At 37.8% G+C, this 16,771-nt stretch overlaps 1 long non-coding RNA gene across 1 annotated transcript in view; it reads left to right on the top strand.

Annotated features, from left to right (window-relative positions):
• Window positions 1-16,771, top strand: part of LOC139363921 (uncharacterized) — a 33,909-nt gene that overhangs the window by 11,155 nt on the left and 5,983 nt on the right. The window lies entirely within an intron of this gene.

Raw genomic sequence — 16,771 nt, 5'->3', positions numbered from 1 at the left:
AGGCTGGCTTATGGCAGCACAGACCAGCAGGGATCCTGTACAACCTGCACAGGGAGGGAGCAGTGAGCAGAGAACAGGAATAGTGATTGAGGTTGAATTTCCCAATTCCTAGGCAGGTGAGGGTCAGAGCAGATTTAACTTAAGCAGAGAAAAGCAACTTTTGCCACAGCAAGTGTTGCAAGACAAAACGCACATGTAACTGATTTTATTCTTAATCCAGAAGACTCACGCCCAGTGCTAGAAATGACAGTGTTCCATGATCGGTTAGGTGCACTCCCAACACTCATCTTCTGACCATCAAATTAACACTAATGGCACCATACTTTAGAAATAACTGTATTCCTTTTTTGATATGGTTTGGCTGTATCCCTACCCAAATATCATCTTGAATTGTAACTCCCACAATTCCTATGTGTCCTGAGAGGACTTGGTGGGAGGTGATTGAATTATGGGGGTGAGTCTTTCCTGTGCTGTTCTCTTGATGGTGAGTGAGTCTCATAAGATCTGATGGTTTTAAAAACGGGAGATGTTCTGCACAAGCTCTTTCTCTTTGCCTCCTGCCATCCATGTAAGATGTGACTTGCTCCTCCTTGCCTTCTGCCATGATTATGAAGCCTCCCCAGCCATGTGGAACTGTTTATTTTGTAAATTGCCCAGTCTTGGGTATGTTTTTATCAGCAGTGTGAAAATGGAATAATACACTTTTAAAGTAGTACCTAATCTTATTTAGCTTCCCAAACAACATTTAAGGAGGAATAGGGCAAAAATTATACCTATTTTAAGGAGGAGAAAACTGAAACTCTGAGTGATTTATGCCATTGGCAGTAGTGAGATTTGAGCATGGATGATTGAATTCCAAGGTTAGTGGTCTTTCTCACTGGCCTATCTACCTCTGTCATATTGTCTTTCCAATTCTATTATAAAACAATAACTGCAGGAATCAAGCTTGGATATCCATTTTTTATTACTTGTGTGAGTGTAATGAATGAATGGCTTTGTTGCTAATGACTCCCCAGATGGGCCCCTATCAACCTCTAATAATTGAAATTTACATTTATTGTTGATGAAATCTAGGTGCTTTCAATACAATGATTGCTTGAGGGACAAAAGAAAAGCTGACCTCTCTTACCACACAATCTGTTTTTATGGCTGTTTCTTCGTAGCTTCCAGCCCTCTATGCACCTTTTATTTTATCTGAGTAATATTCATTTCAATGAATGGTTCATTTATTATAGTATAAAATATTAGATGCTTCTTTCTAGAAGCAACGTTGTCTTACGTTTTCATAGATTTATTAGTATGAGTATAAATTGCTCTGGAATATATTTTGAACATCTTTTTCTTCATCGTTTGCATAAGATGCCAGTAATTTATTCTCTTACATATAACAAAATGACAAAAGTATTTTTAAAAATTATCATTCCATGATAATGTGTCATTCAGTGGCCTGTTATAGGAATGTCTAATAATTTACAGAAAGGCATCCAGGGTAGATGAAACAAGAAATTAAGTAAAATAAGATAAAACAATTCTCCCACCTCCAACACACACACGCACATCAAAGCTGGTCACTCTGCGGACACAGACAGTTGCAAAGGCTTTTTCTCTAATTGGAAGAATCAGGAATTTAGTCCCATGCCTTGGGACTGTAGAAGAAATGATCTTGTCGTGAGGTGTGGCTTGCTTTGTAAGATTATTATATGTTGCCCTAAAGTAATAGTAGTTTCAAACACTTGTCAGTACATCTAGGCAATGTCCAAGACATCTAAGCTGATAAACTTGCTCCTGAAACAAGAAAATCGTTTAAAATTCCCACTATTTATTATGCATCAGCATAAAAATTTCTTTCTGGAATATGTGGTGAAGAGAGAGTAGGATGCAATTAAGCAGTGGATTTGGGGATAGAATGGGTCCACCCTAGATCATGTGTTTTCTTTTCCTGGGGTCTCAGTGCTAGTGTTTCCTTTCTGTGAATTTCCTGACACTTGTCTGCGTCTGGTATATTTTAGTGCCCTGAGAGTTCACATAACTTATCTCAAATTAAGTGACTTAATTGGTAAGGTGAAGGATTCTGGTGGCTTTAATTACCAATTACAGGATAATGATAGGTTTAAAATTATATTATAGGTTAGAGATATAAAATTATAATTATATAACTATAGATATAGGATCATATTTCCAGCTTAGATACCTTTATTGAAATATAGACAGAAATATTCAACCATCAACTGGATATCTTTACCCAGATGTACTACAGGCACCTCAGTCTCAACATGTCCACAGTGTATCTAGTCATTTCCCCACCCAAATAATTCTTCCTTTCATAAGCCCCTCCTGGGATCATAGCATGTCCATTCACCTTGTCTTCCAAGCCTTAAGACAGAAATTTCCAGGAATTTTTGATTCTTCCCCTTTCTTAATATGCATGCCCAGTGTCTGAGGCCAGGGCACTCTACTCTTCTGACCCTTCAGCTGCCCTGTCTCATCTTAGTTAACACTGTCATTGTTTCCCACTAGGACGATTGCAATGAGCCCCCAACTGTTGCACCTGCTTCTAGTCTCCTTCTCTGTCACTCTACCCTGACAATGAGTATCTAAAACTCATTCCTGATCATTCTACTCTCCTGTTAAAAACATTTCTCTTAATGTTCAATTAAGTTTCTCTTAACATTCAATTAAGTAAAATTTTAGTTTAGGATGAGATGTAAAATCCTTTTATGATAGTCTAAGCCAACCTCCACAGTGTAATCACTGGTCTCCTCCATAAACTCCCTTCAGAATTTCCTCTACACTATGCCCAAAGTTTTTAATTGAGATACAATTTACATACCATAAAATCGATCACTGTAAAGTGTACATATCAGCTATTTTTAGCACATTCACAAGGTTGTGCTACCATCAGTACAATTTTTTTTTAGAAAAATTTCATCACTCTGCCTTTAAAACAAGCCATGCTCATTAGCAGTCACTCCCTATTTCCCCCTCCTTTCACCCCTGGCAATGGCTAACCTACTCTGTCTTTATAGATTTGTCCATTCTGGTGACTTCACAGAAGTGGAGTCATACAATTTGTGGCCTTGTATACCTGACTTCTTTCACTGAGTGTAATATTTTCAAGGTTTCTTCAGGTAGCATGTATCAGTACATCATTCATGTTTACAGCTGAGTAATATTCCATTGCATCAATAGAACACATTAAAAGGTGTTTTATTCTTCAGTTGCTGAACATGTGAGTTGTTTTCTTCTTTTGACTATTACAGTATTACTATTATGCACATCCATGTACATGTTTTTGTCTGAACATATGTTTTCCATTTCTTTGGGTGTATACTTAAGAATGGAATTTTGGGGTCACGTAGTAACTCCATGTTTAAGGTTTTGAGGAACTGCCAAATTGTGTTCCATACAGGCTGCATTACTTCGCATTCAGCAATGTAGCCAGCAACATATGAGCATTCTGATTTCTCCACATCCTTCCAAACACTTATTATTTTTCATGTGAAAAATTATTATAGCCCTCCTAGTGGATGTGAGATGGCATCTTGTTACAGTGTTGATTTGAATTTCCCTAATGACTAATAATGCTGAGCATCTTTCATGAGCCAGCTTTGTATCTTCTTTGGAGACATGTCTATTCAAACCTTTTACCCATTTTAAAGTGTTTAAATAAATTTTGTGAATAGACCTTAGTTTTTGTAACAATTTTATGTTGACAGAAAAATTGAGCAGCTAACAGAGTTTCTAAATACAATTCCCCTACCCATTCTTGCACACAGTATCTCCTATTATAAACATCTTGCTTTAGTACAGTACATTTTTCATCCAATATTATAAATTATTAACTAAAAGCCATTATGTATTCAGATTTCTTTAGTTTTTACCTTTTTTTTTGTTTTTTCCGAGATACAGGACATCGTGTTACATTTAATGGTTATGTCTCGTTTAGCTTCTCTTGGGTGTGATATTTTCTCAGATTTTCTTTGTATTTGATGACATTGACAGTTTTGAGGAATACTGCTCATGCATATTATGGGATATCCCTCTACATTAGAATTTATCTGATGATTTTCTTATGGTTAGATTGGGATTATGGGCTTTGGGGAGGAAGTGAAACACCATTTTTATTGTATCAAGGGTCCATACTTTAAACGTGACTTATAACTGTTGATACTTGCCTTGATCACCAGGCCAATGTAGTGTTTATAAGGTTTCTCCTTTGTAAAGTTACTCTATTTATTCTGTCTTTCCATATGGCAGTCTTTGGAAGGAAGTCACTGTTTGCAGCTCAGACTTAATGACTGTAGAGTCATGGTTCCCCTCCTTCAGACTGGAGTATGTAAATAATTTATTTGAAGCTCCGTATGAGAGATCTGCATCTTCTCTCTATTAATCTGGAATATTAGATTGTAGTTTTCTTTTCTTGTAATATCCTTTGTTCTGATGTCAGAGTGATATTGGCTTTGAAGAATGAGGTAGAAAATGTCCCTTCTGGTTTTTTTGTTAGATTTTATGATGGATTTGTGTTAATTTTTCTTAAATATTTGATAGAATTCAGCAGTGAGGTTATCTGGTCCAGCATGCATCTTTTCTTTGTTTCTTGGTTAGTCTAGCTAAAAGTTCGTCATTTTAATTTTTTTTCAAAGAACGAAATACACTTTAGGGTTTGTTGATTTTCCCCTGTTTTTTAGTTCTCTACGTGGTTAATTTCTGCTCTAATTTTTATTACTTTCTCTTTTTTGGCTTTCTTTCAGTTTAGTTTGCTTATTATTTCTAATTTCTTTCTTTCCTATTCTGTTACTATAGAGCAGGGTTGTGCTCAGTCACCTAGGCTGGAGGGCAATGGCATAATCATAGCTCATTGCAACCTCCACCTCCTGAGCTCAAGTGATCCTCCCACCTCAGCCTCCTGAGCAGCTAGGACTACAGGCATAAGCCATCACACTTGCTATTTTTTTTATTTTTTAATTTTTTTTTTTGTAGAGACTGGACCTCACTATGTTGACTAGGCTGGTCTGGAAATCCAAGCTTCAAGTGAACCTCCGGCTTTGTCCTCTCAAAGTGCCGGGAATACAGGCATGAACCATCTCATGTGGGCTTCTAGTTTCTTAAGATGGAAAATTAGGTTGTTGATTTGAGATCCTTCTTTTTTTAGTGTAGGTGTTTACAGCCATAATTTTTCCTATGAACACTGCCTTTGCTGAATTTTATAAGTTCCATTATGTTGTTTTCTTCATTGTCATTCATCTCAAAGTATTTTCTAATTCCAATTGTGGGAAAAGACAGTCTTTTCAAAAAATGGGGTTTGAGAAAACTGGATATTCACATGCAAAAAAAAAAATTGAACTTAGACCCTTATACTGTGTACAAAAATAACTCACAATGGATAAAAAGACTTAAACATAATTTTGTAATTTCTTCTTTGACCCATTTATTATTAGGAGCATCTTGTATAGTTTCCGCATACATATACTTTTCCAAAACCTCCTTTTGTTATTGACTTTTAATTTTAAGCCAATGTGATCAGAAAACATCCTATATATGATTTTAATTTTTTAAAAGTGTGATTTCAATCATTCTAAATGTGTTGACTCTTGTTCATGAAACAACATTACCTCTTCTGTAGACTGCTCTGTGCACACTTGAGTATGTTGGGTGAGTCTTCTATGGATGTTTATTATACTTTGTTGGTTTGTAGTGTTGCCCAAGTCTCCAATTTTCATCATGATCTTCTGTCTAGTGGTTCTATGCAAGATTGAAAGTAGAATATTGAAGGATGAGAGAAAATACCTATGGAAGGAATTATCGTGCAAAAGTCTCTACGTCCAACCCCAAGGCTGAGATTCAAACCTTGCTGAGGAGAATATACCCGTGGGCCACAGTCCAACTCTCCCAAAATAACAAGTAACAACAGCAACAAACCACTATTCACTAACAGTGAAGTGTGTTGAGGTGCCGTGGGACATGGTTGGCCAGTAGGAAACTAACTCCAGAGGTACATATGAAATTCACTAGAGGTGGTATGCCTTGGCTAGCCAGGCTGTGAGAAGAAGATGAAACCCTTCCTCTTGCAGTGACTCTTCGGTGTCCTTAAATATCATGTCAGCTGGCAAATAATAAATGTTCACAGGTACAGGTCTAGCATCACCAGGAAGGGCAAAAAAAATGTAGCTTTCAGCCAAGGGGCAATAAATTGTTACATGATACAGACTGTTCCTTTAGCCTCTCAGCTTCCAGTGTACCCTTCTACACATTTTTGAGCTTCTGTACAATAATGGGACTCTGTGTTTCCACCTAAAAAGGGGAAGCCATCCTCCATATATCTGAATAAGCTATTGTTTTTTTCCTATCAGGAAGATGCACACAGTTGTAACACTCTGTTAGACTCCTTTCTTGGCTGTATTAATTACTGATCAAATTCAGTTATGGTAGCATTAAATATTCTATTACCTAAAGACTACGTAAAGTTATTTTCAAACAACTTGTACATAAAATAAAAATGAAGAGAGAAGGAAATTGTTTATTAAATATAAATAATATAAATATGTAAATAAACTATAATCCTCAGTTTTGAAATTGGTAACAAGGCTATAGTTGATATCTCTTTTTTCTCTTTTACTAATCATTTCACCTTTCCTTCATCCATAACCAAAGCTGGTCAAGGCTCCCTTTCTAGTGGAGTGGCCCAAATCCTCATCCCTGTATGGTATTGATACTCAAAAAATCCATTTTGATTACAGTAGTTGTATTTTATTACAAATAATATAAATATGCAAATAAACTATAATGCTCAGTTTTGAAATTGGTAACATGGCTGTAGTTTATATTTGTTTTTTTGTGTGTGTGGTTTTTTTTTTTTTGGTCTCTTTTACTAATCATTTCACATTCCCTTTTCCTTCAGCCATAACCAAAGCTGGTCAGGGTTCCTTTTCTAGTGGAGTGGCCCAAATCCTGTATAGTATTGATACTTGAAAATTCTATTTTGATTACTACAGTTTTTATTAGCTGTTAGTGTTGAGAATGGGGAGTACTAAGCATCAGCCCTGAGAACAATTACGGGTTGTAGACATAGACTTCCTTACCCTCCATTGGTAGCAGTAATGGATTTTTTTCCTCAATAATAAGAATCAATTCCTCCACCAGGCAGAGCAACTTCATTTTCTCTCTGTTGGGATAAAAAGGCCAAAATGTCCAGATAGCAGTCTCATTTTCCAATGCAGTGAATTCTCACCCTTCAGGAAACAGGACCTCAAAACCAGTAGATCTCTGGGCCAAAAAGCAAAGCTTTTGCAAGCTGGCTATTAGGAATAATTTTGAGAGGAGATGGACCACCTTCTACACCTTGATGCTTAGACTCATGTATTCTGCCTCTGGAAGGAGAGAATATCATATAGTGATCACCAATTCAAAAACTATACTTCATCTTATAAAACAGAATGTCATTCTCTTTGGGCATTCTGCTCAAACTGGTACCATGACTGAGTCCCTAGTAAACCATACCACTGTGCAATTAGACCATCCGCTTCCAGGAAATGTGATAAGACCAGTTAATTCTATGCACATCAGCCCATTGCTGTACTTATTGCTGTGAAGTGAGTTCCAGATCAGAAGCATTATTGTGCAGAATACCATGCTGATGGATAAGAATTCTGTAAGTCTATGCATGGTGCTGCTGACAAGGAAAATTGATATTCAGTATGTGGCTATTTCAGTGAGGATGTTTATATTATTACTCATATGTACATGTTTTTATAAATATGAAATTGAATACTCTTTAACTTATTTTTCCTTTCTTAGCATTCTACGTAACTTTGTTCCATGCAACAAATTGTTGCATATTCTTCATCATATTGAGTGGTTCCAAAGTTTGCATGTCAGGAATGTCCAGTTTTTGCTTATGGGAAGTTAGGTGAATTCCGAGTGTTTCATTACAAACAAGGCTGTGATGACGATCTTTGTAAGTCTGTCTTAAGACATTTCCCATAATTGAAGTTACAGGGCCAATGTCTGGCACATTCTTGAGGCTTTTGATTTGATGGTTAAATTATTCTTTGGAAACATTATTCCAGTTTATATTTCCATCTCATTTCCAAATACCTTCACCAGTGCTAGGGGAAAATTATCTGTTTTTTTAAAAAAGTCTTTGTCGGTTTTAGAAGTGAAGTCATTCTGGAATTGTGAAAGATGCCGAGAACTTGTATGTATTTAATTAGGAGAAGGAGTGGTCCATCTGCATGAATGGTGGGAGACATCTCAACCAAGAGATCACAGGAAATAGTTATTGGGCAGTGACATGGCTATGTGAAATAATGATGTAGTTGGCAGCCATTGCATTGAAAAGTTTCCTCTGTGTTAGTGATGGAGCATCTGTCTTTTCTTCAAGGGCCTCCAGTTATTTGTGGAAGTCCATAGAGGGAACCCTGTGTGTCCTCGTAAACGTACAAGTCTGCCTCTTTTCCCTTCTCTCTGGGTAATTTCTCAGGGGCCTATGAGCTCTGCCTGCAAAGTCTCTGGAAAACCCTCTTGCCTCCCATGCCTCCTGAGAACACTGAAGACCCAGAGTAGGTCTTAGAGCTTCTGGGCATCTAGGTTGAAGGCTGGTGCTGTGTAGAGGCTCAGAGGGAAAAGGGGCTGCCTCCAATTCTCAGAGAGAACTTTGGGTGGCCTGGTTGTGCTTTAGCTACTGACTTTCGAGTGTTACCAGCATACTATGCAGAACCATTTGTAAACCAGGCTTGAGTCTGTACTTTCTCAGTCAATTGCTCCTAAGGAATTTCCCAAGAAGCCATAGGAATAAATTGAGGGAAAGGAAGCAGGGCACCCGAGTCAGTGATGAAGGATTTGGAGCCACCTGCTCATGGGACAAAACTTATTGTGAAAGTTTTTACAGAAAAGTATCATAACCCATTGATGAAAATTATACAGAATATTCTACAGTGTAACAGAGAAAAAAATTTCATGGTCAATTAAAAAATGAGATAAAGTAGCCTACACAAACCAATTCTTCTCTTCAAAAATTAATTACCTAAATACACCCAGTAATTAAATAGAAAATATTATACTTATTTAATTAATCTGAATCTAGATGAATCATGTAAAAATGAAACATTACTTACATCGAATAAAAGGTTCATTAAGTTCAAAGCTTATCTTTAATGGTTAAACCAATCAAAGAAAAAACTTCAAGGGAAGAAAAGAAATAACATACCTCTTCTCATATATAAAGCAGATTCTTTTTTTTTTTTTTTTTTTTTTTTTGAGACGGAGTCTCGCTTTTTATGCTGTCCCATGGGTACTGACAGTGCTGTGACCTGGGAACATTTGGAGGACGGGCTGAATCAGAAAGGGGCAAAGGACTGTTGCATATCAAAGGACTGTTTGAAGAGCAATTTAGGATATAACGCTCATCTCATTTTATTGACTTCCCAGGCAACAAGTGCCCTTCAGCACCAGGTCACAGAAAAAAGAAACAGTTCATCTAGATATCTTCCTAAGTTAGAGAATCATCCACAGCAATTTTTAGCAACAATTATCCTGGAAGACAGAAATTTACAAGCACTGAATTAGGAAGCAAATGTGACTCTGGTTGAAACTGGAATGAAAACAAACAACAACAACAACAAATAAAAGAAACAATAGGGACAGAAAATAAAAAATACAGGGAATCTCAGGTTGGAGAATTGTTCTCTTGACTTCTTTTCATATGATTATATTTTTGTTGGGGAAGCAAGGTGATGGGATGAATCTGTTATTTCTAATGTAGGCTATCAGAGGCTGAATTTGTCTACTATCTCTAGTTCAAGAAGTCTGTGGCAGAATTCTCATTTTGTGTACATGAAATAGACCTAGTACTGATGGTTTCCTGACAAGGAATGTCCACGTCTCCCATGGGTACCTTTTTAAGGATGAGATCTTGTGACCCATTCTTGTTTCCTTGTTCTCCCCTTGTTTGGTAAAGAAGTGGCATCTGCATTGTCCTATGGCTGAGAGTTTCTGGTTTTGTAAGTGGCCTAGGATGCATTCAACTACTGACCACTTCTTACCTTCATTACATTATCTTCACATTTTTGTATCAATCTCAGCAAGAATACATAGCTGACTTTCTCCTGGATCTGATGTAATTGGTTATTAGCATTTTTGTTCTCTCTGGAATGTGCTTTTTCTTTTACTGATGTTTAATCTTCACTGCCATTGCATTTGTCATGAGTTTCTCTCATCTTGTGTAAAAACACTATCTAAAGTCTTAAAGTACACACAACTATATTTAAGACTGCTATTACCAACGTGATTGTTTTTCTGTAGGTTAAATTACTGGGTTTTTAAAGCAATTAACTTGACCTGAATCTTCAGCCTCAAAAGCTGTAGGTGTGCTATTAATATGTCCATCATCTTGTTCCAGGATAGAAGGTACTTCATGTACTGAAGTCTCATTCAGGTTCCATTAACTCAGAGTTCACTGGAGTCAGGCGTGCTGTGCTGAATGTTCCCCTGACAACCTCTGTAAGAAAAGGAGGCCCTGAAAAGTAATAACAATGCAAATAAAGAGCATTTTCTCCAAGTTAATAATAACACCAAACCTATATTGTCCTGGCTTTGCTTTTTAATAGTGTCTCAAATTCCAATGTGAAAGTGTGACACAAAATAAGATATAAGTACCTAAGAGGAATAAAGGCCAAATGTTTACAAAGAATTCCTTATATTCTAGGGATCATTCTAGGCCCAGTTTAGGCTGCCATAACAAAATACATAGGCTGGGGGCTTAAGCAACGGAAGTGTATTCTTCCCAGTTCTGGAGGCTGGAAGTTCAGGGTCAGAGTGCTGGTAGGGCTGCTCCTGGTGAGGGCTCTGCTCCTGCCTGCCAGTGCAGCCTTCTCGCTGTGTTTCCATATAGAGGAAGGAGGGAGGTTTGGTCTTTCTGTCTCATCTCAAATCCCATTATCATTAACTCATCACATCTTCTCTTTATAAATCCCATCGTGGGGGTGCCTACCCTCATGAACTCACCTAACCCTTGTCCCTCCCACGGACCCTACCTCTAATACCATCACTTTGGGGGTTAGGGCTTCAATGTATGAATTTTGGGAATGCACAATTCAGTCCACAGCATCTTGGCTTCCCTCTAAGGAAGGAGATCTTGGTAAAGCGTACCTCTGAGTAGTTGCCCCAGAGGCTCACAAAATGATGTAGAGTGTGCCAGGCAGAGAACACAGAATAAGCAAAGCCTGCAGGAAAAGCACATTATGATGTGCCCATTAGCACAGCAGAGGCCCAGGACTGAGCCAGTGGTCCCAAAGAGGGGCATTCAGAGTGGGGTACCTGGAAAAATTGTCAGAAGCTGCAGCTGAAGGGAGGGTGGACTTTGAGTTAATACTGAAATGAGTTAAGACTTTGGGGGACTGTTGGGAAGGCATGATTGGTTTTGAAATGTGAAAAGACATGAGATTTGGGAGAGGCCAGGGACAGATGATACGGTTTGGCTCTGTGTCCTCACCCAAATCTCATCTTGAATTGTAATCCTCTTTTGAGAAAGGAACCTGTAATCCCCATGGGTTGAGAGAGGGATATGATTGGATCATGGGTGCAGTTTCCCCATGTTGTTCTCATGATAGTGAGTGAGTTCTCACAAGATCTGGTGGTTTTATGTGTTTGGAAGTTCCCCCTTCATTCTTCTCTCTCCTGCTGCCTTGTGAAAAAGGTGCTTGCTGCCCCTTCGCCTTCTGCCATGATTGTAAGGTTTGGAGGCCTCCCTAGCCATGTGGAACTGTGAGTCAATTAAAACTCTTTCCTTTATAAATCACCCAGTTTTGGATATTTCTTTATAGCAGATTGAAATGAACTAATATAGCATGGAGTGGAGGGAGTGCAATAGAGTTGGGATGGGCAAGAGAAATAGGATAAATTTTGAACCTGCCAAGCTTGAGGGCCCTGTGAAACCTATAGGGGAGATGTCAATAGACAGCTAGCCATGTGTCCTTGCAGCAGGTATACTAGTTAAAGTGACTCCAGCTGCTGTAGCAGATAAACATGTATGTATACTTAAAGCAGAGCAGAACCAAAGCAAAATCCTGTGTATATAATATCTCAAACCTAAGTAGAAGGCGATTACTGCTTACATACATAAATCCCAGGGTCAGTGTTCCTGGCTGGCAGGTTTTCCTTTGAGCAGTGATTTAGGAGCCCAGCCCCCCTTTTCCTTGTGCCTTCATCATCTTGAACATGTGGCTTCCAGGATCCCCATGCATGGTCATGGGGAGGAAACAATGTACAAAATTGATTGAGAGAGGATGGATTGGGTCATTTCTGCAAGTATCAGATATCACATAGACTCACTTGCCATTGGCTGAAATTTAGCTTTATGGCCACACCTAACTGCAAAAGAAGCTAAGGAAGGAGTACCTAGAAACTGTGTTTATCAATCTCCATATCTCAGGGCCCTATACTTAGTATCTGTGCAATAAAGTTAGGTATTATCATTAGATGAGCGATTTAGCCTTAGGTGAAATGTATGGGAATACAGCATTATGTGGAAGTTGGAGAGAAAAGTCCCAAAGCCAGAGAAGACAGTGCATAAAATTCTGGGAACTATTTAAATGAGGCTTTAGAAGTGGCCTGGCACAGTGGTTCATGCTTGTGATCTCAGCACTTTGGGAGGCCAAGGAGGGCGGATCACAAGATCAGGAGTTTGAGACCAGTCTGGCCAACATGGTGAAACCCAGTCTTTACTAAAGATACAACATTTAGCCCAGCATGGTGGTTCGTGCTTGTAATCCCAGGTACTCGGGGCCTGAGGCAGGAGAATTGCATGAACCTGGGCGGCGGAGGTGGCAGTGAGCCAAGATCACACCCCTGCACTCCAGCCTGAGTGACAGGGCAAGACTCTGTCTCAAAAACAAAAACAAACAAAAACAACAACAACAACAACAAAAGCTTTAGAAGTAGCAATGGAGTATTCTTCATCATCACTGCCATATGTCACAGGATAAATAAAGCTGATAAACATAATGCTGAGGAAAACAAATTTGATAAAAGGGTACATGTTGCATGATACCATTCATATAACATCCACAATCAGATCGAATTACCCTGAAGCGCTTGTAGCTAAGACAGAAGTTAACTTTATTTGGCAACGTGATTGGTGTGAGGGAGGAGAGGGCTGGAAGGCAGCACTTTAACATTTTTTAATCTTGATCCAGATACTGGTTTTATAAGTGTATTCATTTTGTTAAAATTTATTGAGGTGAGCACTCCTGATTTGTGTAAATTTTGTACATTGCATTTAAATAAAGCATATACTTTAAAATAAAGTTTACACTTCAAATTTTTCACACACATACTCTCATATAGAAATTAACACCTAACTCTCCCTAATGAGGAATTATTGACCTTTATTTCATTTTCTCAATTTATATATTCCGATCCTTTTATACATTGCTTACTGCTCTACCCTTAAAGTAGGAATTATTTTATTTCAAAGGTAAATCTTTCTAGGAGATTATTTTTAGATAACTGAATCCAATTGCTTTGGATATTTTGATGTCCAAGGCAAGCATTTTATAGTTTGGACTCATTAAAATAACTTACTGTATTAATGGTCTTGAAAATTATTTTCAAACAGTACTTTTGTTGTCTGTGGTGGAGACAGCTCTCAGGCCACCAAAGACTCATGCCTCTTTTCCATAATATAGCTGTTTTTGCTGGCCACTTTTTATCTAGATGTAGCCACATGACTGACTTCTAGCCAACTAGATGTGGACAGATGTGATTGATGCCGCTTCCAGGCCTGATCCTCAAAGCCCACCAGACATACCCACCACTCTGTCTCTCCCTCAACCAGCTGAGAGGTCACCAGGATGTGGGTAACTTGAGGATCCAGGCAGTACGCAGGTTGAGCTTCCCATGGTATGGGGCCGTGAATGGGCCCACAGAAATGAACCTGCTCGTTGTACTTTATAGGAGCAAGAAATAATTTTCTATTATATCGAGTCACTGAGATTTTAGGTGCATCCGTTCCTCCCCTAAACATCGTACTTGTTTTCCTTGTAATAGCTGTCAATTGCTCGCTTAGAAAATTGAGTCTTGTTTCTTTGTAGGACCTTCACAGTGTACACAGCCCAGGACTTCAACACTCTACCATGCACCATCTCAGCAGTCTATCCCTGAATCAGTCATTATATTATTAATTTATATTAACATTAGCCAGCCCTCTTAGTTAAAAGTTCTTTATTATCTTGCCTTATAAGGAGAACAAAGAAACCCACTTACATGGAGAGAGCCTGGCAGTGGTTCAGATTTTGGTCTTCTTTAATTTGCTGCTGCTTCGCATATTTCTTTTGAATGGAGCATTAGGTAAAGGTGAAAGATTGATGGGTGTCAATGCTCAAAAAGAGAACTAGCTTCCAAGTTGTTCTATGATCCATAGTGTTCTATGATCCACAGTGGTCCTGATAATTAGAAATCTACCGGTACCTACAGCCTCCATGTGGGATGCCTGGGTTAAGTGGTGTTTTCTGCCATGAGATAGTATGTGGCTGTCATAAATAAAGACAAATACAGCATGCTCAGGGCCGTGGTGTTTGAAGATTCAGCAGGAGGTTGCTTTGCCTTTCAAGAAAACTCCGGGAGTGGGTGATGGGGACTTCCATTGATGGTAAATTGCTTTATTTCCCTTCTCATTAAATTGAATCCCACATGACCAGTGAGCTCTGTGATGAAACAAAGCCTGCTTGTCCCTTACTCTAATTTATTTTAGATCTAATTTAAAGAGGAAAGTTTCTTCCAGGACAATAAAATATTTCCAGACCTAAGTTTGCATTCTCTCAATCAGTATCTCTAACAAAATGAATTCTATCAAGCACAGTTTTGTGCTCATTCATTGAGAGAAGCATGCATAGAGGGAACTGCACTAATAAGTGTGCAGCTCAAGTGAGTCTATATATTCACATGCATATGTCCCAATAGAACATTTCCAGCACCCTGAGGGCACCTGAGTGTTCCTTTCCACTCAGTATCCCTCCTGCATGCAGCTGCTGTTTTGACTTCTATTATTCTAGATAAGTCTAACCCAGTTTCTCAATATTCGTTCAATACTCATCTAACTTTTGCCTATATCTCTCTGCTCTGGGTTTTAGAAAAATAGCTCTAAGTAGTGTTTACTTATTATTCAGTTGTTAAAAGCTGTTTTATTCTTTTGGGTTTTCCTTTAGGTTTTATACCTGGTACTACATATGTTGCCATTTTTAAAGTAAAATATTTAGAATTGAGGAACTTTTGAAAAGATGAGTCTGCAAGGGCAGCATAAAGTATTAGCAAAATAAGGACAAAGTGTGTGTCACTCATTCGAAGCCCACAGTGTTCCAGGCTGCCAGGGCCTCTGACAGGGAAGGTGCTGAGTCTACCAACCCTGACTCACCAGTCTTAGCATAACCTGGAGCCGAAGTGAGCCACAGAGCAATAGTGGCGATCCTTTATGATCCTCAGTCTGTCACTGAATCCTGAATTCTGGAATCATCTTTGAAAACGGTCATAATTTCTACAGCCTCATAGCTAAAATAAGGCTGTATGTGGGTCCATACATTCACCTGTAACCTCCATTTACTGCTTTTTAGCTTTCTAAAAGTCTTGAGACAAAGCAGAGTAAGTTGTCCAGTTTGTTGCTTCTCTTTCAAAATCATTTTGGATATTCTAGCTTATAAGCATTTCCACATACATTTTAGAAATATCTTGTTCAGTTTCCTTAGAAACTTGTTAGATTTAATGTGGAATTACCTTAAATGGATCACTTTGAGGAGACCTCACCTCTTGACAATATTGAGCTTTCTAATCCAATAACAAAATACATGTTTTCATTTATATAAATCTTTTATAATTTCTCTCAGGAATGATTCATACTTTTCATCATATAGGGCTTGAATATTAAATTCAAGGCTTTTATTAAATTTGTCTCTGGTTATCTCCTGGTTTTGGCATAATCATGAATTTCTAAAATTTTATTTTTCATATGTTTATTTGCATATAAAAGTCATTCTATTTTTGTATGTTGACTTTTTTCCCTGTAACCTTGCAAACATAACTTATTAGTTCTGCTATTTTTGTGTAATTTTTTAAGGATATTCTGCGTAACACATTCCTGTCTATGAATAAGAATAATCCTGTTTCCTCATTTCTATTCTGTATTTTAAAAATTTATTTCCCTTGCCTTATTTCAATGGTTGAGATCTCCAGTATAAGGCTTAACAGAACTGGTGAGAGCAGAAATACTTGACCTTTTCTTAAACTGAGAGAGGAAGTTTTTATTCTTTCAAATTCTGTATTAGGTTAGTTTAGGTTATGGAAGGCTTTTTAAAAAATTAATCCTAGTCTTCTGGTTTTAAAAAATATAATGAATAAGTTTTGAATTCTCACAAATCATTATTTGCTTCTGTTGAAATAATCATAGAGTTTTTCTATATTGTCTCTGTGTGGAGAATTTAAATGATTGTGGTTTGAATGATGAACCAACTTTGCATTCCTAAGAATAACCTCACTTGACCTTTAAGTATTAGTCTTTCTATATATTTCTGCATTTGTTTTGCTAAACAGTAAGATTTTGTGAAGGATTTTGCATAAATGTTCTTGAGAGTCATAGCTACACTTACTTGTACTATCTTTGATTTTGGTAATGAATGGGGCAATGCTGGCCTTATAAAAGGATTTGTCAAATGTTTTGTCCTTTTACTTAAAAAAAATTGCATAAGATTGGTATTACTTTTGTGTTAAATATTTGATGGAATTCACC

This window comes from Macaca nemestrina, chromosome 6 (assembly GCF_043159975.1).
Source record: "Macaca nemestrina isolate mMacNem1 chromosome 6, mMacNem.hap1, whole genome shotgun sequence".
NCBI lineage: Eukaryota > Metazoa > Chordata > Mammalia > Primates > Cercopithecidae > Macaca > Macaca nemestrina.
This window is presented reverse-complemented; position numbering and strand designations above follow the sequence as displayed.